Source organism: Scyliorhinus torazame, chromosome 15 (genome assembly GCF_047496885.1).
Source record: "Scyliorhinus torazame isolate Kashiwa2021f chromosome 15, sScyTor2.1, whole genome shotgun sequence".
Lineage (NCBI taxonomy): Eukaryota > Metazoa > Chordata > Chondrichthyes > Carcharhiniformes > Scyliorhinidae > Scyliorhinus > Scyliorhinus torazame.
In genome coordinates, this window is record NC_092721.1 from 176,673,303 (window position 1) to 176,699,826 (window position 26,524).

The 26,524-nt window shown below is 49.2% G+C and overlaps 1 protein-coding gene across 3 annotated transcripts in view; it reads left to right on the forward strand.

Moving 5' to 3' along the window:
- The window catches only part of LOC140391460 (uncharacterized), an 89,282-nt gene that overhangs the window by 35,634 nt on the left and 27,124 nt on the right, over positions 1-26,524 (forward strand). For 2 of the 3 annotated variants that reach the window (XM_072475968.1, XM_072475970.1), the window contains one exon: positions 16,774-17,099. The exons of the other annotated variant lie outside the window; for it this stretch is intronic. The gene's annotated coding sequence lies outside the window, so the exon portion shown is untranslated. The remainder of the gene's footprint in view (positions 1-16,773; positions 17,100-26,524) is intronic. 3 annotated transcript variants of the gene reach the window in all.

A 26,524-nucleotide genomic window follows, 5' to 3' on the forward strand; every position in this document is an offset into this window, starting at 1 on the left:
AACAGCTCACACTAGCACTGCTTTGTACTGGTGTGGACTCGCCTGAACAGCTCACACCATCACTGCTTTGTCCTGTTGTGGACCCTCCTGAACAGCTCACACTAGCACTGCTTTGTCCTGTTGTGGACTCACCTGAACAGCTCACACCATCACTGCTTTGTCCTGTTGTGGACTCTCCTGAACAGCTCACACTAGCACTGCTTTGTACTGGTGTGGACTCGCCTGAACAGCTCACACCATCACTGCTTTGTCTTGTTGTGGACTCTCCTGAACAGCTCACACTAGCACTGCTTTGTCCTGTTGTGGACTCTCCTGAACAGCTCACACTAGCACTGCTTTGTCCTGTTGTGGACTCGCCTGAACAGCTCACACCATCACTGCTTTGTCCTGTTGTGGACTCTCCTGAACAGCTCACACTAGCACTGCTTTGTCCTGTTGTGGACTCGCCTGAACAGCTCACACCATCACTGCTTTGTCCTGTTGTGGACTCTCCTGAACAGCTCACACCATCACTGCTTTGTCTTGTTGTGGACTCTCCTGAACAGCTCACACTAGCACTGCTTTGTCCTGTTGTGGACTCGCCTGAACAGCTCACACCAACACTGCTTTGTCCTGTTGTGGACTCTCCTGAACAGCTCACACCAGCACTGCTTTGTCCTGTTGTGGACTCTCCTGAACAGCTCACACCAACACTGCTTTGTCCTGTTGTGGACTCTCCTGAACAGCTCACACTAGCACTGCTTTGTCCTGTTGTGAATTCTCCTGAACAGCTCACACTAGCACTGCTTTGTCCTGTTGTGAATTCTCCTGAACAGCTCACACCAACACTGCTTTGTCCTGTTGTGGACTCTCCTGAACAGCTCACACTAGCACTGCTTTGTCCTGTTGTGGACCCTCCTGAACAGCTCACACTAACACTGCTTTGTCCTGTTGTGGACTCTCCTGAACAGCTCACACTAGCACTGCTTTGTCCTGTTGTGAATTCTCCTGAACAGCTCACACTAACACTGCTTTGTCCTGTTGTGGACTCTCCTGAACAGCTCACACTAGCACTGCTTTGTCCTGTTGTGGACCCTCCTGAACAGCTCACACTAACACTGCTTTGTCCTGTTGTTGACCCTCCTGAACAGATCACACTAGCACTGCTTTGTCCTGCTGTGAATTCTCCTGAAAAGCTCACACCAGCACTGCTTTGTCCTGTTGTGAATTCTCCTGAACAGCTCACACTAGCACTGCTTTGTCCTGTTGTGAATTCTCCTGAACAGCTCACACTAGCACTGCTTTGTCCTGTTGTGAATTCTCCTGAACAGCTCACACCAGCACTGCTTTGTCCTGTTGTGGATTCTCCTGAACAGCTCACACCAGCACTGCTTTGTCCTGTTGTGGACCTTCCTGAACAGCTCACACTAACACTGCTTTGTCCTGTTGTGAATTCTCCTGAACAGCTCACACTAGCACTGCTTTGTCCTGTTGTGGATTCTCCTGAACAGCTCACACTAGCACTGCTTTGTCCTGTTGTGGACCTTCCTGAACAGCTCACACTAACACTGCTTTGTCCTGTTGTGAATTCTCCTGAACAGCTCACACCAGCACTGCTTTGTCCTGTTGTGAATTCTCCTGAACAGCTCACACTAGCACTGCTTTGTCCTGTTGTGAATTCTCCTGAACAGCTCACACCAGCACTGCTTTGTCCTGTTGTGGACTCTCCTGAACAGCTCACACCAGCACTGCTTTGTCCTGTTGTGGATTCTCCTGAACAGCTCACACTAGCACTGCTTTGTCCTGTTGTGGACTCTCCTGAACAGCTCACACTAGCACTGCTTTGTCCTGTTGTGGACTCTCCTGAACAGCTCACACTAGCACTGCTTTGTCCTGTTGTGAATTCTCCTGAACAGCTCACACTAGCACTGCTTTGTCCTGTTGTGAATTCTCCTGAACAGCTCACACTAGCACTGCTTTGTCCTGTTGTGGACTCTCCTGAACAGCTCACACTAGCACTGCTTTGTCCTGTTGTGAATTCTCCTGAACAGCTCACACTAGCACTGCTTTGTCCTGTTGTGGACTCTCCTGAACAGCTCACACCAGCACTGCTTTGTCCTGTAGTGGACTCTCCTGAACAGCTCACACTAGCACTGCTTTGTCCTGTTGTGAATTCTCCTGAACAGCTCACACTAGCACTGCTTTGTCCTGTTGTGTATTCTCCTGAAGAGCTCACACTAGCACTGCTTTGTCCTGTTGTGGACTCTCCTGAACAGCTCACACTAGCACTGCTTTGTCCAGTTGTGAATTCTCCTGAACAGCTCACACTAGCACTGCTTTGTCCTGTTGTGGACTCTCCTGAACAGCTCACACTAGCACTGCTTTGTCCTGTTGTGGACTCTCCTGAACAGCTCACACTAGCACTGCTTTGTCCTGTTGTGGACTCTCCTGAACAGCTCACACTAGCACTGCTTTGTCCTGTTGTGGACTCTCCTGAACAGCTCACACCGGCACTGCTTTGTCCTGTTGTGGACTCTCCTGAACAGCTCACACTAGCACTGCTTTGTCCTGTTGTGGACTCTCCTGAAGAGCTCACACTAGCTCTGCTTTGTCCTGTTGTGGACCCTCCTAAACAGCTCACACTAGCACTGCTTTGTTCTGTTGTGAATTCTCCTGAACAGCTTACACTAACACTGCTTTGTCCTGTTGTGAATTCTCCTGAATAGCTCACACTAGCACTGCTTTGTCCTGTTGTGAATTCTCCTGAACAGCTCACACCAGCTCGGCTTTGTCCTGTTGTGAATTCTCCTGAACAGCTCACACTAGCACTGCTTTGTCCTGCTGTGAATTCTCCTGAACAGCTCACACTAGCACTGCTTTGTCCTGTTGTGAATTCTCCTGAACAGCTCACACCAGCTCTGCTTTGTCCTGTTGTGAATTCTCCTGAACAGCTCACACTAGCGCTGCTTTGTCCTGTTATGAATTCTCCTGAACAGATCACACTAGCACTGCTTTGTCCTGTTGTGAATTCTCCTGAACAGCTCACACCAGCACTGCTTTGTCCTGTTGTGAATTCTCCTGAACAGCTCACACCGGCACTGCTTTGTCCTGTTGTGGATTCTCCTGAACAGCTCACACCAACACTGCTTTGTCCTGTTGTGGACTCTCGTGAACAGCTCACACCAGCACTGCTTTGTCCTGTTGTGGACTCTCCTGAACAGTTCACACCAGCACTGCTTTGTCCTGTTGTGGACCCTCCTGAACAGCTCACACTAGCACTGCTTTGTCCTGTTGTGAATTCTCCTGAACAGCTCACACTAGCACTGCTTTGTCCTGTTGTGAATTCTCCTGAACAGCTCACACCAGCTCTGCTTTGTCCTGTTGTGAATTCTCCTGAACAGCTCACACTAGCGCTGCTTTGTCCTGTTGTGAATTCTCCTGAACAGCTCACACCAGCACTGCTTTGTCCTGTTGTGAATTCTCCTGAACAGCTCACACCGGCACTGCTTTGTCCTGTTGTGGATTCTCCTGAACAGCTCACACCAGCACTGCTTTGTCCTGTTGAGGACTCTCGTGAACAGCTCACACTAGCACTGCTTTGTCCTGTTGTGGACTCTCCTGAACAGTTCACACCAGCACTGCTTTGTCCTGTTGTGGACCCTCCTGAACAGCTCACACTAGCACTGCTTTGTCCTGTTGTGGACTCTCCTGAACAGTTCACACTAGCACTGCTTTGTCCTGTTGTGAATTCTCCTGAACAGCTCACACTAGCACTGCTTTGTCCTGTTGTGAATTCTCCTGAACAGCTCACACTAGCACTGCTTTGTCCCGTTGTGGACTCTCCTGAACAGCTCACACTAGCACTGCTTTGTCCTGTTGTGAATTCTCCTGAACAGCTCACACTAGCACTGCTTTGTCCTGTTGTGGACTCTCCTGAACAGCTCACACCAGCACTGCTTTGTCCTGTTGTGGATTCTCCTGAACAGCTCACACTAGCACTGCTTTGTCTTGTTGTGGACTCTCCTGAACAGCTCACACTAGCACTGCTTTGTCCTGTTGTGGACTCTCCTGAACTGCTCACACTAGCACTGCTTTGTCCTGTTGTGGACTCGCCTGAACAGCTCACACCAACACTGCTTTGTCCTGTTGTGGACCCTCATGAACAGCTCACACTAGCACTGCTTTGTCCTGTTGTGGACTCTCCTGAATAGCTCACACTAGCACTGCTTTGTCCTGTTGTGAATTCTCCTGAACAGCTCACACTAGCACTTCTTTGTCCTGTTGTGTATTCTCCTGAAGAGCTCACACTAGCACTGCTTTGTCCTGTTGTGAATTCTCCTGAACAGCTCACACTAGCACTGCTTTGTCCTGTTGAGGATTCTCCTGAACAGCTCACACTAGCACTGCTTTGTCCTGTTGTGGACTCTCCTGAACAACTCACACTAGCACTGCTTTGTCCTGTTGTGGACTCTCCTGAACAGCTCACACTAGCACTGCTTTGTCCTGTTGTGGACTCGCCTGAACAGCTCACACCAACACTGCTTTGTCCTGTTGTTGACCCTCCTGAACAGCTCACACTAGCACTGCTTTGTCCTGTTGTGGATTCTCCTGAACAGCTCACACTAGCACTGCTTTGTCCTGTTGTGAATTCTCCTGAACAGCTCACACTAGCACTGCTTTGTCCTGTTGTGGACTCTCCTGAACAGCTCACACCAGCTCTGCTTTGTCCTGTTGTGAATTCTCCTGAACAGCTCACACTAGCACTGCTTTGTCCTGTTGTGGATTCTCCTGAACAGCTCACACCAGCACTGCTTTGTCATGTTGTGAATTCTCCTGAACAGCTCACACCAGCACTGCTTTGTCCTGTTGTGAATTCTCCTGAAAAGCTCACACCAGCTCTGCTTTGTCCTGTTGTGAATTCTCCTGAACAGCTCACACTAGCACTGCTTTGTCCTGTTGTGGACTCTCCTGAACAGCTCACACCAGCACTGCTTTGTCCTGTTGTGGACCCTCCTGAACAGCTCACACTAGCACTGCTTTGTCCTGTTGTGAATTCTCCTGAACAGCTTACACTAACACTGCTTTGTCCTGTTGTGAATTCTCCTGAATAGCTCACACTAGCACTGCTTTGTCCTGTTGTGAATTCTCCTGAACAGCTCACACCAGCTCGGCTTTGTCCTGTTGTGAATTCTCCTGAACAGCTCACACTAGCACTGCTTTGTCCTGCTGTGAATTCTCCTGAACAGCTCACACTAGCACTGCTTTGTCCTGTTGTGAATTCTCCTGAACAGCTCACACCAGCTCTGCTTTGTCCTGTTGTGAATTCTCCTGAACAGCTCACACTAGCGCTGCTTTGTCCTGTTATGAATTCTCCTGAACAGCTCACACTAGCACTGCTTTGTCCTGTTGTGAATTCTCCTGAACAGCTCACACCAGCACTGCTTTGTCCTGTTGTGAATTCTCCTGAACAGCTCACACCGGCACTGCTTTGTCCTGTTGTGGATTCTCCTGAACAGCTCACACCAACACTGCTTTGTCCTGTTGTGGACTCTCGTGAACAGCTCACACTAGCACTGCTTTGTCCTGTTGTGGACTCTCGTGAACAGCTCACACCAGCACTGCTTTGTCCTGTTGTGGACCCTCCTGAACAGCTCACACTAGCACTGCTTTGTCCTGTTGTGAATTCTCCTGAACAGCTCACACTAGCACTGCTTTGTCCTGTTGTGAATTCTCCTGAACAGCTCACACCAGCTCTGCTTTGTCCTGTTGTGAATTCTCCTGAACAGCTCACACTAGCGCTGCTTTGTCCTGTTGTGAATTCTCCTGAACAGATCACACTAGCACTGCTTTGTCCTGTTGTGAATTCTCCTGAACAGCTCACACCAGCACTGCTTTGTCCTGTTGTGAATTCTCCTGAACAGCTCACACCGGCACTGCTTTGTCCTGTTGTGAATTCTCCTGAACAGCTCACACCAGCACTGCTTTGTCCTGTTGTGAATTCTCCTGAACAGCTCACACCACCACTGCTTTGTCCTGTTGAGGACTCTCGTGAACAGCTCACACTAGCACTGCTTTGTCCTGTTGTGGACTCTCCTGAACAGTTCACACCAGCACTGCTTTGTCCTGTTGTGGACCCTCCTGAACAGCTCACACTAGCACTGCTTTGTCCTGTTGTGGACTCTCCTGAACAGTTCACACCAGCACTGCGTTGTCCTGTTGTGAATTCTCCTGAACAGCTCACACTAGCACTGCTTTGTCCTGTTGTGGACTCTCCTGAACAGTTCACACTAGCACTGCTTTGTCCTGTTGTGAATTCTCCTGAACAGCTCACACTAGCACTGCTTTGTCCTGTTGTGAATTCTCCTGAACAGCTCACACTAGCACTGCTTTGTCCCGTTGTGGACTCTCCTGAACAGCTCACACTAGCACTGCTTTGTCCTGTTGTGAATTCTCCTGAACAGCTCACACTAGCACTGCTTTGTCCTGTTGTGGACTCTCCTGAACAGCTCACACCAGCACTGCTTTGTCCTGTTGTGGACTCTCCTGAACAGCTCACACTAGCACTGCTTTGTCCTGTTGTGGACTCTCCTGAATAGCTCACACTAGCACTGCTTTGTCCTGTTGTGAATTCTCCTGAACAGCTCACACTAGCACTTCTTTGTCCTGTTGTGTATTCTCCTGAAGAGCTCACACTAGCACTGCTTTGTCCTGTTGTGAATTCTCCTGAACAGCTCACACTAGCACTGGTTTGTCCTGTTGAGGATTCTCCTGAACAACTCACACTAGCACTGCTTTGTCCTGTTGTGAATTCTCCTGAACAGCTCACACCGGCACTGCTTTGTCCTGTTGTGGACTCTCCTGAACAACTCACACTAGCACTGCTTTGTCATGTTGTGGATTCTCCTGAACAGCTCACACCAGCACTGCTTTGTCCTGTTGTGGACTCTCCTGAACAACTCACACTAGCACTGCTTTGTCCTGTTGTGGACTCTCCTGAACAGCTCACACTAGCACTGCTTTGTCCTGTTGTGGACTCTCCTGAATAGCTCACACTAGCACCGCTTTGTCCTGTTGTGGACCCTCCTGAACAGCTCACACTAGCACTGCTTTGTCCTGTTGTGGACTCTCCTGAATAGCTCACACTAGCACTGCTTTGTCCTGTTGTGAATTCTCCTGAACAGCTCACACAAGCACTTCTTTGTCCTGTTGTGTATTCTCCTGAAGAGCTCACACTAGCACTGCTTTGTCCTGTTGTGAATTCTCCTGAACAGCTCACACTAGCACTGCTTTGTCCTGTTGAGGATTCTCCTGAACAGCTCACACTACCACTGCTTTGTCCTGTTGTGGACTCTCCTGAACAACTCACACTAGCACTGCTTTGTCCCGTTGTGGACTCTCCTGAACAGCTCACACTAGCACTGCTTTGTCCTGTTGTGAATTCTCCTGAACAGCTCACACTAGCACTGCTTTGTCCTGTTGTGGACTCTCCTGAACAGCTCACACCAGCACTGCTTTGTCCTGTTGTGGATTCTCCTGAACAGCTCACACTAGCACTGCTTTGTCTTGTTGTGGACTCTCCTGAACAGCTCACACTAGCACTGCTTTGTCCTGTTGTGGACTCTCCTGAACTGCTCACACTAGCACTGCTTTGTCCTGTTGTGGACTCTCCTGAACAGCTCACACCAGCACTGCTTTGTCCTGTTGTGGATTCTCCTGAACAGCTCACACCAGCACTGCTTTGTCCTGTTGTGGACTCTCCTGAACAGCTCACACCAGCACTGCTTTGTCATGTTGTGAATTCTCCTGAACAGCTCACACCAGCACTGCTTTGTCCTGTTGTGAATTCTCCTGAAAAGCTCACACCAGCACTGCTTTGTCCTGTTGTGAATTCTCCTGAACAGCTCACACTAGCACTGCTTTGTCCTGTTGTGGACTCTCCTGAACAGCTCACACCAGCACTGCTTTGTCCTGTTGTGGACCCTCCTGAACAGCTCACACTAGCACTGCTTTGTCCTGTTGTGAATTCTCCTGAACAGCTTACACTAACACTGCTTTGTCCTGTTGTGAATTCTCCTGAATAGCTCACACTAGCACTGCTTTGTCCTGTTGTGAATTCTCCTGAACAGCTCACACCAGCTCGGCTTTGTCCTGTTGTGAATTCTCCTGAACAGCTCACACTAGCACTGCTTTGTCCTGCTGTGAATTCTCCTGAACAGCTCACACTAGCACTGCTTTGTCCTGTTGTGAATTCTCCTGAACAGCTTACACTAACACTGCTTTGTCCTGTTGTGAATTCTCCTGAATAGCTCACACTAGCACTGCTTTGTCCTGTTGTTAATTCTCCTGAACAGCTCACACCAGCTCTGCTTTGTCCTGTTGTGAATTCTCCTGAACAGCTCACACTAGCGCTGCTTTGTCCTGTTATGAATTCTCCTGAACAGCTCACACTAGCACTGCTTTGTCCTGTTGTGAATTCTCCTGAACAGCTCACACCAGCACTGCTTTGTCCTGTTGTGAATTCTCCTGAACAGCTCACACCGGCACTGCTTTGTCCTGTTGTGGATTCTCCTGAACAGCTCACACCAACACTGCTTTGTCCTGTTGTGGACTCTCGTGAACAGCTCACACTAGCACTGCTTTGTCCTGTTGTGGACTCTCCTGAACAGTTCACACCAGCACTGCTTTGTCCTGTTGTGGACCCTCCTGAACAGCTCACACTAGCACTGCTTTGTCCTGTTGTGAATTCTCCTGAACAGCTCACACTAGCACTGCTTTGTCCTGTTGTGAATTCTCCTGAACAGCTCACACCAGCTCTGCTTTGTCCTGTTGTGAATTCTCCTGAACAGCTCACACTAGCGCTGCTTTGTCCTGTTGTGAATTCTCCTGAACAGATCACACTAGCACAGCTTTGTCCTGTTGTGAATTCTCCTGAACAGCTCACACCAGCACTGCTTTGTCCTGTTGTGAATTCTCCTGAACAGCTCACACCGGCACTGCTTTGTCCTGTTGTGAATTCTCCTGAACAGCTCACACCAGCACTGCTTTGTCCTGTTGTGAATTCTCCTGAACAGCTCACACCACCACTGCTTTGTCCTGTTGAGGACTCTCGTGAACAGCTCACACTAGCACTGCTTTGTCCTGTTGTGGACTCTCCTGAACAGTTCACACCAGCACTGCTTTGTCCTGTTGTGGACCCTCCTGAACAGCTCACACTAGCACTGCTTTGTCCTGTTGTGGACTCTCCTGAACAGTTCACACCAGCACTGCGTTGTCCTGTTGTGAATTCTCCTGAACAGCTCACACTAGCACTGCTTTGTCCTGTTGTGGACTCTCCTGAACAGTTCACACTAGCACTGCTTTGTCCTGTTGTGAATTCTCCTGAACAGCTCACACTAGCACTGCTTTGTCCTGTTGTGAATTCTCCTGAACAGCTCACACTAGCACTGCTTTGTCCCGTTGTGGACTCTCCTGAACAGCTCACACTAGCACTGCTTTGTCCTGTTGTGAATTCTCCTGAACAGCTCACACTAGCACTGCTTTGTCCTGTTGTGGACTCTCCTGAACAGCTCACACCAGCACTGCTTTGTCCTGTTGTGGACTCTCCTGAACAGCTCACACTAGCACTGCTTTGTCCTGTTGTGGACTCTCCTGAATAGCTCACACTAGCACTGCTTTGTCCTGTTGTGAATTCTCCTGAACAGCTCACACTAGCACTTCTTTGTCCTGTTGTGTATTCTCCTGAAGAGCTCACACTAGCACTGCTTTGTCCTGTTGTGAATTCTCCTGAACAGCTCACACTAGCACTGGTTTGTCCTGTTGAGGATTCTCCTGAACAACTCACACCGGCACTGCTTTGTCCTGTTGTGGACTCTCCTGAACAACTCACACTAGCACTGCTTTGTCCTGTTGTGGACTCTCCTGAACAACTCACACTAGCACTGCTTTGTCCTGTTGTGGACTCTCCTGAACAGCTCACACTAGCACTGCTTTGTCCTGTTGTGGACTCTCCTGAATAGCTCACACTAGCACCGCTTTGTCCTGTTGTGGACCCTCCTGAACAGCTCACACTAGCACTGCTTTGTCCTGTTGTGGACTCTCCTGAATAGCTCACACTAGCACTGCTTTGTCCTGTTGTGAATTCTCCTGAACAGCTCACACTAGCACTTCTTTGTCCTGTTGTGTATTCTCCTGAAGAGCTCACACTAGCACTGCTTTGTCCTGTTGTGAATTCTCCTGAACAGCTCACACTAGCACTGCTTTGTCCTGTTGTGGACTCTCCTGAACAACTCACACTAGCACTGCTTTGTCCTGTTGTGGACTCTCCTGAACAGCTCACACTAGCACTGCTTTGTCCTGTTGTGGACTCTCCTGAACAGCTCACACTAGCACTGCTTTGTCATGTTGTGAATTCTCCTGAACAGCTCACACCAGCACTGCTTTGTCCTGTTGTGAATTCTCCTGAACAGCTCACACTATCACTGCTTTGTCCTGTTGTGGACTCGCCTGAACAGCTCACACCAACACTGCTTTGTCCTGTTGTTGACCCTCCTGAACAGCTCACACTAGCACTGCTTTGTCCTGTTGTGAATTCTCCTGAACAGCTCACACTAGCACTGCTTTGTCCTGTTGTGGATTCTCCTGAACAGCTCACACCAGCACTGCTTTGTCATGTTGTGAATTCTCCTGAACAGCTCACACCAGCACTGCTTTGTCCTGTTGTGAATTCTCCTGAAAAGCTCACACCAGCTCTGCTTTGTCCTGTTGTGAATTCTCCTGAACAGCTCACACTAGCACTGCTTTGTCCTGTTGTGGACTCTCCTGAACAGCTCACACTAGCACTGCTTTGTCCTGTTGTGAATTCTCCTGAACTGCTCACACCAGCACTGCTTTGTCCTGTTGTGAATTCTCCTGAACAGCGCTCACTAGCACTGCTTTGTCCTGTTGTGAATTCTCCTGAACAGCTCACACCAGCACTGCTTTGTCTTGTTGTGAATTCTCCTGAACAGCTCACACCAGCACTGCTTTGTCCTGTTGTGAATTCTCCTGAACAGCGCTCACTACCACTGCTTTGTCCTGTTGTGAATTCTCCTGAACAGCTCACACCAGCACTGCTTTGTCTTGTTGTGAATTCTCCTGACCAGCTCACACTAGCACTGCTTTGTCCTGTTGTGAATTCTCCTGAACAGCTCACACCAGCACTGCTTTCTCCTGTTGTGAATTCTCCTGAACAGCTCACACCAGCACTGCTTTGTCCTGTTGTGAATTCTCCTGAACTGCTCACACCAGCACTGCTTTGTCCTGTTGTGAATTCTCCTGAACAGCTCACACTAGCACTGCTTTGTCCTGTTGTGGACTCTCCTGAACAGCTCACACTAGCACTGCTTTGTCCTGTTGTGAATTCTCCTGAACTGCTCACACCAGCACTGCTTTGTCCTGTTGTGAATTCTCCTGAACAGCTCACACTAGCACTGCTTTGTCCTGTTGTGGACTCTCCTGAACAGCTCACACCAGCACTGCTTTGTCCTGTTGTGAATTCTCCTGAACAGCTCACACTAGCACTGCTTTGTCCTGTTGTGAATTCTCCTGAACAGCTCACACTAGCACTGCTTTGTCCTGTTGTGGACTCTCCTGAACAGCGCTCACTAGCACTGCTTTGTCCTGTTGTGAATTCTCCTGAACAGCTCACACCAGCACTGCTTTGTCTTGTTGTGAATTCTCCTGAACAGCTCACACCAGCACTGCTTTGTCCTGTTGTGAATTCTCCTGAACAGCTCACACCAGCACTGCTTTCTCCTGTTGTGAATTCTCCTGAACAGCTCACACTAGCACTGCTTTGTCCTGTTGTGGACTCTCCTGAACAGCTCACACCAGCACTGCTTTGTCCTGTTGTGAATTCTCCTGAACAGCTCACACTAGCACTGCTTTGTCCTGTTGTGAATTCTCCTGAACAGCTCACACTAGCACTGCTTTGTCCTGTTGTGGACTCTCCTGAACAGCGCTCACTAGCACTGCTTTGTCCTGTTGTGAATTCTCCTGAACAGCTCACACCAGCACTGCTTTGTCTTGTTGTGAATTCTCCTGAACAGCTCACACCAGCACTGCTTTGTCCTGTTGTGAATTCTCCTGAACAGCTCACACCAGCACTGCTTTCTCCTGTTGTGAATTCTCCTGAACAGCTCACACTAGCACTGCTTTGTCCTGTTGTGGACTCTCCTGAACAGCTCACACCAGCACTGCTTTGTCCTGTTGTGAATTCTCCTGAACAGCTCACACTAGCACTGCTTTGTCCTGTTGTGGACTCTCCTGAACAGCTCACACCAGCACTGCTTTGTCCTGTAGTGGACTCTCCTGAACAGCTCACACCAGCACTGCTTTGTCCTGTTGTGAATTCTCCTGAGCTACTCTCTCCACCAGCGGGTTTAATTTTGAGACCCTGGCCTGTTCGTGTCTCTGGCCCTCTTTTATTACAAAATGATCCGTTTTAAATTTTTCATTCCTGTTGCTTGTTTGTTGCTGACAAGATGGAGGAATCGCAATCGCGCCCAGAGCACGTGAGGTCAGCGTTCGAGGCGCGTGACCTGCTCTCTGCCTCGCTTCAGGCAGGATGACTGATTGGATTAAAAAATAAAACTTCTTCTGGGTCATGGCGCTGACATCAGGAGGGAGCAGTGCTTCTCGCTGGGCTCTGGGCCTGCGCATTGATGAGCAGCCACACATGCGCAGTGCATCTGCATTGTTAAAGCCGGTTGCGGACATCATTTTTAAAGTCGCTCACAGCCAGCATTTTTAAAAGCTGGCTGCTGCGGCTTTAATTTCCGTGATTGGGAATACTGCGATGGATGGCTCCGCGACCCACCCCCGGGTCGTGACCCCACCTTTGAAAATGACTGCTCTAGCTGGAGCCACCTCGCGTACGTCTTTCCCCTACATTACGCCACCATTTCTAACACATTGTGCATGGTGGCTTTGTGGTCACGTTACTGGACCAGTAATTCGTCCAACAATCCAGAGAATGTGAGTTCAATAGTAGTTTTGGAACTTGCATTCAGTGAAACAAAATCATGTACGAGTGTGATTGAATCTTCACTGCCATTTCAGGTGGTCTAGCACGCTGTTGCAATAAATTGCTACGTAGCCACATACTGCACAGGCTATCTTCTCAGGGCAATTCAGGGTGGGCAATAAATACTGGGCTGGGGTCTCCGTTCTGGAGACTAACTGCTGCCGCAGAATCGCAGGAACTGCCGCTCCCACTAGGAGCACCGGCCAGGAGAAATTCAGGTAATGCAAATGGGCCAGCACACAGCTCACCTGCTGCCCGACCAATTCCAGGCCCCACTGGCGTCTGATTCACTGGGTTTGGGAATCGCGTTAATAGCCTGACAAGCTGGAGCAGCTTTTAATCTCTCCACTCACCACAGACTGTCATTCCAGCCAGGTTGATGGCTGCTAAAAGTCCTGCTCCAAGGTTCCTGCAGTTGGAGATCGACTGAATGCTGGACGCCATTGAGAGGAGGGACACCCTCTTCCCCAGCGTGGGGTGGAAATTCAAGCCCACTATTCTCAGCAATGCCTAGGAATAGGTGCCAGGGGCTGGCAGTGCTGCCAGTCTCACCGGGAGGACTGGCATGCAATGCCATGAAACGATCAACAACCTCCTTAGAGCAGCTTGGGTGAATAACCACCTGACACATGACCCTTGCATCACTCCCGTCCTTTACTCCTCACATCTTCCCCCAATCCCTGAGAGGCCAACAACACCCCACCTGCCTGCATCTCCCTTACAACCCACCCTCCACAAAATCCCAACACGTGTATTGTCCTCTTTGGTCAGGAACCATGCACACGCATGCCACCAGCACAAAACCCCCATTAAAGTCACGCCCCAGCATCTCACTCTGTCCTTTCTGTCTCCCCAAGGATAACGTGTCCCATAATCGGCAGGAGTGCCAGAAGAGGAGAAAACGCACCACAGATCTTAGGTCCACACCGCCTCAGAGAAAACCTGCGGGGGAGGTCGGGGAGAGACATGGGGGTCAGCCGGAGCCAAAGAAGTGAGAGTCCAATGCAACACAGATGTCCCTATAGCCAGTCAGTCACCCTCTCCCACTGACCAGTCCTTCCCAAGATCTCACCCCATGTCTTTTGACTTGCCAGACGCCCAGCAGACAAAGCCGGGCCGCCCAGGGTTGTTACCCCCCGATCCAGACCCTGGAGCACGACTCTGGGGAAGACACCGGCGTCTCGGCACTGCTATCACATCATCCACCATCGCAGAGACTATCACTGGGCTCCTGGGTCACCCAATGGTAAGCACCACACATATGCTGCAGCACATCAAGTGGAGGCAGGGGCTCCTGAGGGAGTGGCCGGTTGGAGAGCCCGATCCCAGGGTCCAGCTGTTGCCCAGACAGATGTTGCGCTTCTGGAAAAGTTGCTCCCATCACTGTTGCAGAAGCAGAGCCAGAATCTACAAGAGGGGGTGTCAGCAACTTTCCAGCACCTACAACTCCAGCTGGAGGTGTCCAGCTGCCTTCAGGCACAGGATATGGTGAAGACAATGCGTGACACCCAGGCCAACACTGAAAAGGGGGTGTCCGTGCTAGAAGGCCTGGGGCAAGACGTCAGGGCCATGTGTCAGGACGTCCAAGGCTTGGAAACACTGCTGTCCATGGCTGATGTGCAGGACAGGAGAGCCCAGTCACAGGCTGACCTGTCCCGGGCGCAGATGGACATTGCTGCGACACTTCAGAGCTTGGCCCATTCACAAAGGGTCATGGTTGAGGGCATTGAGAGCATTGGCCAAAGGCTGCCTGATCTCAACCAGTCACAGAGGGACATGGGGAGCGGGCAGAAAAAGATGACACATCGTCACCCTTGGCACCCAAACGTTTGCCGGGTACAGACACATAAACACTTTGTTACTCCCACACCAAGACGTGGCAAACTGCTCCTCCCCACCCAAACATATATGGGCCCGTGAGAGGAAATGGCTATGGATCATGCAGGGATCATCCAGGCGGATAGTGGAATGTTATCTTAAAGACAGAAAGACAGGAGTCAGACTTTGTCAGACAATGAGGAGCAGCAGAGCTCATCTCACAGCAAGTCGTCATCATCCACCTCTGTCCCATGGACAAGACCCTCTGATACTGCCAACCCAGACCCAACACCCTATGGCGATACTGGTATGACCCTCAGAGGGGGGAGGGGAGAGATCCAGAGAACGTCACTGGGTGGGCCAGCGATTGAGCATGGCCACACCCATCCCTTGATGGTACTGCTGGGATTTGAGGCTCTCCAGATGGTGGGCTGGGTGGGAGTCCACATGACCAAAAGCCCACAGAACATTTGCAAGATACTGTGGGAGTCAGCAGTCTCAGCAGCCAGGAGCCTGTAAGTTGCAGCTAGGGGGTGAGTTTATATGTATTTATTCAGCAATGGGGGTCTCAGCCAAGGCACCCCGATTCTGAGGGGGACACCATACATCCACGGACCTGCCACCCAGTCCTTTTCCGCTACTCCCTGAGGCCAAGATATACACCCATCCAGCAAGTCCAAAACGTTTGCTTACCTCCTTGCTCTCCCTCAATAGGCATGGTGCCTGGATCCTGCTTGTAAATATTTGCACTAATTCCGCCCGCATGATTCCCAGCTGAGAGGGCTGGAGCACCACGAGGGGTTGGAGAATTGGGCTTCCGCCGGCACAGACGTGTAGCTTGCTGCTGGCGGGGGACTGGAGTATCGCAACAGGATTGGCGCCAGGTGCCGATCCCATTTTTTGGCCAACACTCCATTCTCTGCCAGATCAGGAAACTCGCTATCGGCATCGTGCAGTGGAGAATCCAGCCAACTGGATTTGTCAGCAAAGTTCACATCCCAAGTGTGCATTAAAAATTAAAAGAAGAAACTTACTGATTCAAATTTGATAGCTTTATTTTGATACATTGGATATGGCAATTATACTGCAACAAAGAACCAAAGGATTCATAGTTAAATTTTATGATATTTGATGGTGGAAGCCAAGACACTATTGCAAAACTCAGAATTTTCAGGGTAAAATGAGGTAATTACTTATTAAGACTACATTAGTTTAAAAATGTGAAAAATACTTAAAAATGTTAGTATTAGGCAATGAACCAATTAGACTTAAAATTAATTTTAAAATCCTTGTTATGAATTAGGAAATTCATTAATTGTTTATTTTAATGTATTAAAGAGAAAGCACCCAGCATGACAGCAGACTGCTTTTATATTTCAAAGGTCTAACACATTTATACACAATTATCATTATTTAATTCTTTTTGAAGGCAACAAAGTGAAATATTATATCCTGTCATTGCTAACTGGTAAGAAGTTAAGAACAGCATGGGCAGCATGGCAGCACAGTGGTTAGCACAATTGTTTCACAGCTCCATGGTTCCAGGTTCGATTCCCGGCTTGTGTCACTGTCTGTGCTGAGTCTGCACGTTCTCACCATGTGTACGTGGGTTTCCTCCTGGTGCTCCGGTTTCCTCCCACAGTCCAAAGATGTGCAGGTTAGGTGGATTGGCCATGCTAAATTGCCCTTAGTGTCCAAAATTGCCCTTAGTGTTGGGTGGGGTTACTGGGTTATGGGGATAGGGTGGAGGTGTGGGCTTGGGTAGGGTAGGATGCTCTTTCCAAGAGCTGGTGCAGACTCGATGGGCCGAATGGCCTCCTTCTGCACTGTAAATTCTAAGATAACAGGTAGCAGACAGGAGTACTGTATATACAATTATTCTGGTGCTCTATTATTTCCTTTTGTTGCCATAGGTGTAGAGACCCTGATCAGGATGTATGAAAACCACAGAGATGAAACAGTAATGTTCCAGGCGTTCATTGTATGGTCTGCTGTAATACAAAACCAATAAGATCCTGACTGTGAAGGCACCCATCATAAAGTTTGGTCCTGTACAACAGGAGATCAAATGGGAAAATGTCCCAAGACTGCATGTTAGTTTTCAGCTGTATTAATTGTTTCAATAAATGTCGTGGGATTTGTAAAATTGTATAATCTTATCATACGTGTATAAACTTATCATATGGGCCTTACAGAAGAAGCTGAGAGAATCATGGATTCTTGAATAAGTCACATTGCTGTAAGTATTGAAAAATTACCATTAATAATGCATAACATCTTACCCATACTTTTGGTTCTGTCTTTCAGTTAATTGTAAGTAAACGGGTCAATAATTTACCCGATAGCTTTGTGACACCATAGTGCACTAGATGGCAGTCAATTCCACACATTAACCATTGCAAAGAAATTATACATTCAATTGAAAGTAGCTTTTTGCAGTTTATCATCATATACTCTGTTCCATTTTCCCATCCACAGATAGCTATACATCTACCTTGTTGACTTGCATCATTATTTTAACATAGTAATATAGTTAACATGATTATAAATAAGCGTAACATCATTGAACACTTCCAGAGGAATGAAATCAAGGAAAGACAACACAGATTTTTAAAAGTCTTATAAACCAGGTTAAAGTCCAACCTGAGGAAGGAGCAGGGCTCCGAAAGCTGGTGATTCGAAACAAACCTGTTGGACTTTAACCTGGTGTTGTAAGACTTCTTACTGTGCTCACCCCAGTCCAATGCCGGCATCTCCACATCGTGGGCGAGATTCTCCGACCCCCCGTCGGGTCGGAGAATCGCCGGGGGCTGGCGTGAATCCCGCCCCCGCCGGTTGCCGAAGTCTCCGGCACTGGAGATTCGGCGGGGGCGGGAATCGCGCCGCGCCGGTTGGCGGGCCAACCCGCTCGATTCTCCGGCCCGGATGGGCCGAAGTCCCGCCGCTAAAATGCCTGTCCCGCCGGCGTAGATTAAACCACCTACCTTACCGGCGGGACAAGGCGGCGCGAGCGGGCTCCGGGGTCCTGGGGGGCGCGCGGGGTGATCTGGCCCCAGGGGGTGCCCCCACGGTGGCCTGGCCCGCGATCGGGGCCCACCGATCCGCGGGCAGGCCTGTGCCGTGGGGGCACTCTTTCCCTTCAGCCTCCGCCACGGTCTCCACCATGGCGGAGGCGGAAGAGACTCCCTCCACTGCGCATGCGCGGGAATGCCGTCAGCGGCCGCTGACGCTCCCGCACATGCGCCGCCCGGAGATGTCATTTCCGCGCCAGCTGGCGGGGCACCAAAGGCCTTTCCTGCCAGCTGGCGGGGCGGAAATTCGTCCGGCGCGGGCCTAGCCCCTTAAGGTTGGGGCTCGGCCCCCAAAGATGCGGAGCATACCGCACCTTTGGGGCGGCGCGATGCCCGTCTGATTTGCACCGTTTTGGGCGCCAGTCGACGGATATCGCGCCATTTCCGGAGAATTTCGCCCCAGATTATTAAAAGGAAGACCAAGCTTGACTAATGTAATGGAATTTTTTGAACAAAGTTGCCACGTGCACAGACAAATAGGATGTAATAAATACAATGCTGATGGACTTTCAGAAAGTGTCCAAAAGAAAATCTTAAATAAGAGATTTGTTGTAGAGTTAAGGCACATAGCATTAAATGTGAAGCAGAACATGTATAGAACATGTATAGAATGGTAGAATCCAGAAAGTGGGAGAAATTGGGTGCCTCTTGGATTGAGAAGCTGTCCTGTGATACAATCTATCTTGGTCTTAATGCGGACAAATGTTTTGTGTATGAATGTAGAAAGAATGACATAAAAATCTGTCTGTACAAAATTAAAGACAGAGAACACTATGTAGAAATACTTTGGAGGTACGAGATAGGATAGACAAATGCAGTTCAATGTAGATATTACCATCTAGAAAGTTCCAAGACTTGAAGTTACGGTGGGTGAATGTTCAACATTTTTATTTATAGTTAGAATCCTCTGGCTTATTTAGGATTCTCCTTAGATCATCCATTTGAACAGGATCTCAGCAAAGGTCAATTTCATTGCGGCCTTGCCGCATCTGGGTATATAGGTATGATTGGTAGTAAATCCAAGCTGTGAGCTGGGAATGTTGTTCCCCACTTTACTTACATGGGTAATTTGGGCTGACGCAAATTACAGGGGCAGGTTCTGCTCTGCTCCTGGGAATCCCAGACAATGCAAAGAGAACGGGGAGACAACAAATCCCTTTTAACTGACCCATCCACCCAGAGAAGGGATGTTTCCCCAGGACAAATGCTGAGACAATTGGCTTCTGCGTAGTCCAAAAAACACACCTAAATAAATGAAACTAAATGGTGAAATATACACCTACAAAATCACAGTGAAGGTATCTTTAAGAAAGGAGGCAACCACTTTCGTGTGCATGCTTTTAAAGTTATAGCTCCTTGACAGCATACTCTTAGACAAACAGTGACAAGGCAGGGTCTAGGTGCTATGCCCACATTGATATATTTTCTGGACCATTAATAATTTCTGGACCTTCTCAAGGGCAACTAGGGATGGGCAATAAATGCTGGCCTAGCCAGCGACACCCACATCCCATGGATGAATAAAACAAAAATAAAGCTCATTTTGTGGAGCAGCAGGAACCTCTTGCTCCCTCAGTATTGCTGGTGTGCCTACAGCACAAGGTCCAAATCTCCACCTCCCACTGTGCTTGGTCTACTTCACTGGTACTTGGGAACAGAATTGAATTTTAGAAAAGATGTTGGACCTAGGGAAAAAGGTGTTACATAGATTTCGTAGTTTGATATCAGGAATGGCAAGATTTATTGCATCAGCATAGCCTAATGAAGCTTTTTAAGATGATCAAAATTAGGAAAGGGTTCGAGACCAGGAGTACTTTGACTAGTAATTCGGAACAAGGAAGCATAAATTCTCGATTAGTACTAAAAATATAATGGAAGACATTAGACTTTTTTTTTCCGAGCAGAGAGTAATTAGAATATAGAATGCATTATTGAATCTGGATAATGGAAGTTGACTGTATCAAGATGTACACGAGGGAACAGTAGACTGATGCAACCTAGGTGCTCCAAGTACTGCTGTGTCTCTGGCACCAGCATCTGAATTATGGGATGCTGTGGTGTTTTTGAGTGTTCAATGTGCTCCAAAACTGTTCCATAGAATCATAGAACCCTACAGTGCAGAAGGAGGCCATTTGGCCCATCAAGTTTGCACCGGCCCTTGGAAAGAGCACCCTACTTAAGCCCACGCCTCCGTCCCACCTAACCTTTTGGACACTAAGGGGCAATTTAGCATGGCCAATCCACCTAACCTGCACTTCTTTGGACTGTGGGAGGAAACCAGAACACCTGGAGGAAACCCTAGCAGACATGGGGAGAAAATGCAAACTCCACACAGACAAAGACCTGAGGCTGGAATTGAACCCAGGACCCTGGAGCTGTGAGGCAGCAGTGCTAACCACTGTGCCACCATGCCGTACCCCGTTCCCGCCACTCAGACTATATGAATGTATTGCATGTTAGATTCATTAAGGCTCCATACAGCATTATGTGGAAAACCTTTCAACAGGTCTTCTTGATGCCCAGCACAAATGTAAAATGGAAGTTACTCCCAACATTAGTGCTTTGCTATTAAGCTGGTCTGATTCTTTTGAGCTTACTGCCAACGATTTTGCTAAATTGTAGTGTTTGCACCCTGCCCCTCACCCAGGCTGAAATTGGCTAAATCAAGATGATCAGGGATTGAATTTGGGATCGAATTTGGGATCTTCCAGATTTGTACTGCTCAATACCATAGCAGATGCGGTATGTTGCAGAATTAGATGAGACTGCATAGTGCATTTCATTATTGTTCAGTGGCCTGTTCCCAAAGATCGTTCAATGTTCTGCATAGGTCTAGCAGCAGAAGAAAACGAGGATCTGACACAGACAACAGAGATGTCTTACAAACTATGCTCATGTCAATAACATCTCAGCATTCTGCTTAAATGGAACAGACAGGCGTCTTCAGCCACTGCATTGTCACAGACTGAATGTATGTGGACTTTTATTGCCTCTGATCAGTATGTTTCATAAGGAAAGAGGTGTGTCTTCTCTTACCTTGGAGTATGGAGTATCCAATTAAATAATTCAGCAGCAAGCTTTCATAATTTTAAACAAAGAGATTATGTATTCTCGCGCACTTTTAAGGCACTGCTTTTTAACTTGCAGTGGTTTCTTGAATGGATTTGATGATTTGAAACTCATGTGAGGCTCTTGTAAAATGAAGGGTTCACAGCAGGCTGTGAGGTTTCTTGTAATCAAATATCTAGGAGATTGGTTCTCAGGTGAACTTTGAAACTGGAACAGGTTAAGTATTTTGGCTGCTTGAGGACTTTCAGATCGGTTCAGAGTCTGGTTCTCGGACAGGCTAATGGATCTGAAGAATCATGGGATAATGAATGGTGCAGTCCCGTAAATGAGCTTCGATCACATAACTGCTGTGTTAGCACTTCTGAGACCCAGCCAGTCTAGTTTGGATGTGGGAAGCCATTGTGATATCATAAGAAGTTGATTGTGGCTATTGAATTTCAATCTTGCTTTTTGTCCATTACGAAACTAGGAGGCAGGCAGTTTGGAAACTCCATCATCTTTAAGAGTTTCATTCACATGAAAGTGTGAATTCCACAGATGGTTGTGGGGTACTCTCACCGATGTCCATATTTAATTAGATATTGCTATAAACTTGATGTCCATATTTAATTGGATATTGCCAAAACTTGATACTATCTGTAGTCCAAATACCAAAAGTTACATGATTTGTGGCAGCCATCTTAACAGCTTGTGTGTGCCCATTTTTTTAAAGTCACAAAGTTCATAAAGTGACATACTGGTGCTGGGCATGACATGCCTCCGCTGTGTGGGGAAACAAAATGGAATTTTAATTACATTTTATTTTACGTTGCATTCCTGGGAAAACAGGAAATATAGCATCACATTCTGCATTCATTCTACCATCCACATATTAATCTTAGACTGCAATTGTCTGTAATAGTTTTCCTTTCAAGCTTGCTTTGTCATCATCTCCCCTGGGATGAGGCTCGAATGTAATCGGATTTTCATCGTGTGTTGGGGTTTGGTTTGAAGAAGGCTTGCATTCAGGGCTCTTTAGGCCATCTTCCCCCATTCCTTTTAAAACTCCGTGTCATATTTTGTCTGGAAGGCTGGGATTTTAATTAATATTTGGAAGTTGTGCTTGGGAAATTTTACCAGCAGCCGACATGTGTCTTCTGGTGAGTTGCAGAATGAGTGGAATGCCCAGCTTAATTCTGCTGTCCTAGAATGAATCAGATTTCATAGGCTGTTGAAGGACATTGATTGTACTCTGAAAGTTTATGTTACTGCATATCTGTTCGGCTTGTACACGACCAAACCTTCAATGACTGTTTCTACTACCCATGGGTTAGGAATTCTGTTTGTAGCACCTTGATAATTCTTATTTCTTGTGGTGAATGTGGATGGTGAATTGCAAGATATTTGGAATTTACCACCTGTGACTTACCTCCATTGAGTTTTAAAGTTGAATTGTTGGGTTTGGTGATATATGAATTTAAAACTTTACCATTTGTTCTTGTAGTGTGTAATTCTGAACAGCCTGCACAGATATTTCCTTGGATGCGATACAACAGATACATTTCAAAGTGTCATTCTGATCGTGTTTGGTGGAGTCTGTCTCGATGGTCGCATCGGCGAGATCGCAACCCATATTCAATGGCACTTAGTGCTGAAAAAGAGCCCCCACTAGCTTCTCGCCATTCCTGGCTGCCTCGCCGTCTGATTCACCGGAACCGCACCTCAGCTTCTTGTCGCCAACAAGGGGGAGCTGCTTTTAAATGCTCCCTCACCACTCACTCCCAGTCAACACACCAGCACGGCAGCACACAGACCTGCCCTTGCTTCGGTGATGTCGACCTGGCCAGGATTCTTGACACTGTGGATGAGAGGCAAAGCATCCTGTTTCCCCAAGGGGGTCGGAGGACCAGCAGCAGGGTCAGCCTGCTGCCTGGGAGGCAGTGGCTGCGGCTGTCAGTTCGGGCAGCATGACCAGTTGGACCGCAGTCCAATGTCGGAAGAAGACCAATGACCTCCACTGAGCTGCAAGTGTGAGTTACCACCTTTCTCCTAGCATCTCTGCCTGCCCCCTCCCTCAAATTCCCAAACCTCACCCCCACAGATCACCCTCCCCACATCCGATCTTTGTGCTTGTTCCTCAGAACCCATGGCGCCCATCAGCACAATCTCTTCATGTCCTGGTGCGGTGTCCACACATGCCACCCGCTATAGACCCTCCTGATCTTGACAATGCCTTCTCTCTGTCCCTGCAGGAGAAGATAGCTCATAATAAGCGGGAAAGGGTCAAGACGGTGGGGGTGGGTGGGGGGGGGGGGGGGGGGGGGGGTGGAGTCTAAGAGATCCGAGTCCTCACCCCAATGAGGAATGGGCCCTGGAGATCGCGGAGCTGCCTGAGGAGAGAGCAGTCACTGAAAGCGAGGTTGACCAGCGGCAAAGAGGTGAGGATTCACTGCCCCTTCACCCAGGTGACTGTCTCAAGTTAAATGAAAATGAAAATCGCTTATTGTCACAAGTAGGCTTCAATGAAGTTACTATGAAAAGCCCCTAATCGCCACATTCCGGCGCCTGTTCGGGGAGGCCGGTACGGGAATTGAACCCGTGCTGCTGGCCTGTTCTGCATTACAAGCCAGCTGTTTAGCCCATTGTGCTAAACCAGCCCCATCTTGTACGGGAAACATAACTAGCAGAGATCTCTAGCAGAGAATAGCATGAGTAGTTCATGTCAGACAAAATGAGCCTTCCCTCTCACTGACTCTTTCCATTCTCTCGCAGGATCTCCACCTGATGAGGCCGGGCCATTCAGAGTCACCCGCCCCCCCCCCCCCCCCTCCCCAAACCTACCAAGGGAGCACCTTGCAGGGAAGTTCCGAGGAAACCACCATCGAGGCGTCACAGCTAGCAGCCCCACCCAACACCAATGCAGAGACACACACCTCGGTGCGTGACATTAGTGGACAGGCTTCTGGGGCACAATCTGGTGGGCACCACACATCAGGTGGAAGCATGAACATCCAAGGGAGACAGTATTCGGAGGTCTGCTGGATCCCAGGACCCAGTTAGATACCGGATCTCTGGACAAGGTTCTCCCATAGCTGATGAAGATGACAGGTCAGAGCCTTGACATTCAGGAGGAATGTCAGTACATTCCAGCGAGTGCATAGCTGTTTGGAGGAGCCCCAAAGGCTTTGATCTCTGGATATGGTGCTGACATTACGGAGCACCGAGGCCAACACGGCAAGGGTGGCAACTGCAGTGGAAAGCCTGCAGCATCACGTCCGCGTCTTGAGTGGTGGTGCCCAAGGCATGGCTCAGTCTAAGGCGACCATGGCTGAGAGCCTCAACATTATGTCCCAGTCGATGAGGGACATGTCCCAGGCGCAGAAGGACATTGCTTAAGCACTGCAGAGCATAGCCCAGTCACTGATGAGCATCGCTGAGAGCATCACTGACACCATGCTGCGAGCTCACTCCAGCTGCCCCTCTGTCCCATGGAACCCTCCAGGGCTCCATGGGCACCGTCAGAGAGGAGGAAGCGCTGAAGGTCAACACAGGGCCTTCCATCGAGATGACGACAGTCTCCAGTTCTTCCAAATCCATCCCCTCCTGACACCTCGTATCTCAAGGGCAGGGGGCAGAATAGGGTGGCATGGTGACACCTATGGCACCGATATGTCGGCAGGGGACATGCGGCACCAGGCCTCACAGGATATCTGCCAAGGGCATCAAAGACCACAGGGCGCGGAAAGCAACAGGCTGCCACCATCTCCGATGTGCATCCTGGGGACACACCTAGATGTAGCACTAGTCCAAGATGAGGAGCTGAGAGTGAAAACTGCATTGGGGGGGTGGGGGGTCACTATCTGGATTGGATTTTTTTATTGTCACGTGTACCGAGGTACAGTGAAAAGTATTTTTCTGCGACTATCTGTCGCTAGGGGGAATGGAAATATCAAATATTCTCTATTAAAGCATTTTGAGGAGAACCAGAGCTATCCTCACTGCGAGTCATCATCACCCTCCTGCCCTGTACAGTGACCCGCTGACATTGCCAACACAGGCCCATCACCCTGGAGAGATGTTACACAGACCCTTGGAGGGTGGAACAGGGTGCTCGGGGAGGGTGCGGTTTAATGGGGGTAGATTCAGGGGGGGGGGGGGGGTGAGGGAGATTTGGGAAGGCGGATTGGGTTTGTGGAGAGAAATGAGAGGGAGGAGTTGAGCTGACCGACATAGCCTCGTCCTGTGAGAATCTGGTGAGGATGAGAGCCTCCCTGGTCCTGCGGGCGTGTCGGACCCTTACCGCCGCTTGTCCTCCATTCTCTGGCCTCTCCTCCGACTCCTCCCCGGACTCGGTCCCCAGCGCCTCCAGGCCTGCCTCTTCCTCAGATGAGGCCGCATGTCCCTCCTCCTCCAGCATGTCATGTCGCTGCTGTGCCAGGTTGTGGAGGGCACAGCAGACCACCACAAAGCAGGAGACACTCTGTTGGGAGTACTGCAGGGCAGCACCAGAGTGGTCCAGGCATCGGAACCACATTTTCAGCAGTCTGATGCACTGCTCAATGACATCGCTGGTGGCAACATAGGCCTCATTATATCGAGTCTCCGCCCCAGTCCAGCCTTCCCACCAACGGGACCCCTAAGAACCCATCATCCTGGGGTGGACCTCGAAGACCTGGGGATCTCCAAGTGCCCCAGGATGAAGCACATGATGCGGAGGCGGTGGTCGCACACAATCTGAACATTTAGGGAGTGGAACCCCCTCCTGTTAATACAGGGCACCCCCTGATGCTCTGGTGCGCGCAGGGTGATATGAATGCCATCTATTGCCCCCTTGACCTTTTGCATCCTGGCGATGCCAGAGAATCCTACAGCCCAGGCATCTTGGTGGGCCTGGCCCAGATTGAAGGTGATATAGTTAGATGCCCGGGCAGACAGGGCATCCATTACCTCCCGGATGCACCTGTGGACATCAGATTGTGAAATGCCGTGTAAGTCCCTGCTCGTGCCTTGGAATGAGCCGGTGGCGTGGAAGTTGAGGGCTGTGGTGACATTCACAGCCACTGGGAGTAGGTGTCCTCCTCCTCCATGGGGTGCCAGGTCCGCAAGGACGTGGCAGAGGTGCTGCACCGTCTCTTTCATAGAATTTACAGTGCAGAAGGAGACCATTCAGCCCATCGAGTCTGTACCGGCCGTTGGAAAGAGCACCCTACTTCAGCCCCACGCCTCCACCCTATCCCCCTTTATCCCCGTAACCCAGTAACCCCACCTAACCTTTCTTTGGACACTAAGGGCAATTTAGCATGGCCAATCCACCTAACCTGCACATCTTTGGACTGTGGGAGGAAACCAGAGCACCCGGAGGAAACCCACGCAGACACGGGGAGAACGTGCAGACTCCACACAGACAGTGACCCAAGCCGGGAATCAAACCTGGTACCCTGGAGCTGTGAAACAACTGTGCTAACCACTGCTACCATGCTGCCCTTTAAAAAAAAAATTTTTTTTAGAGTACCCAATTCATTTTTCCAATTAAGGGGCAATTTAG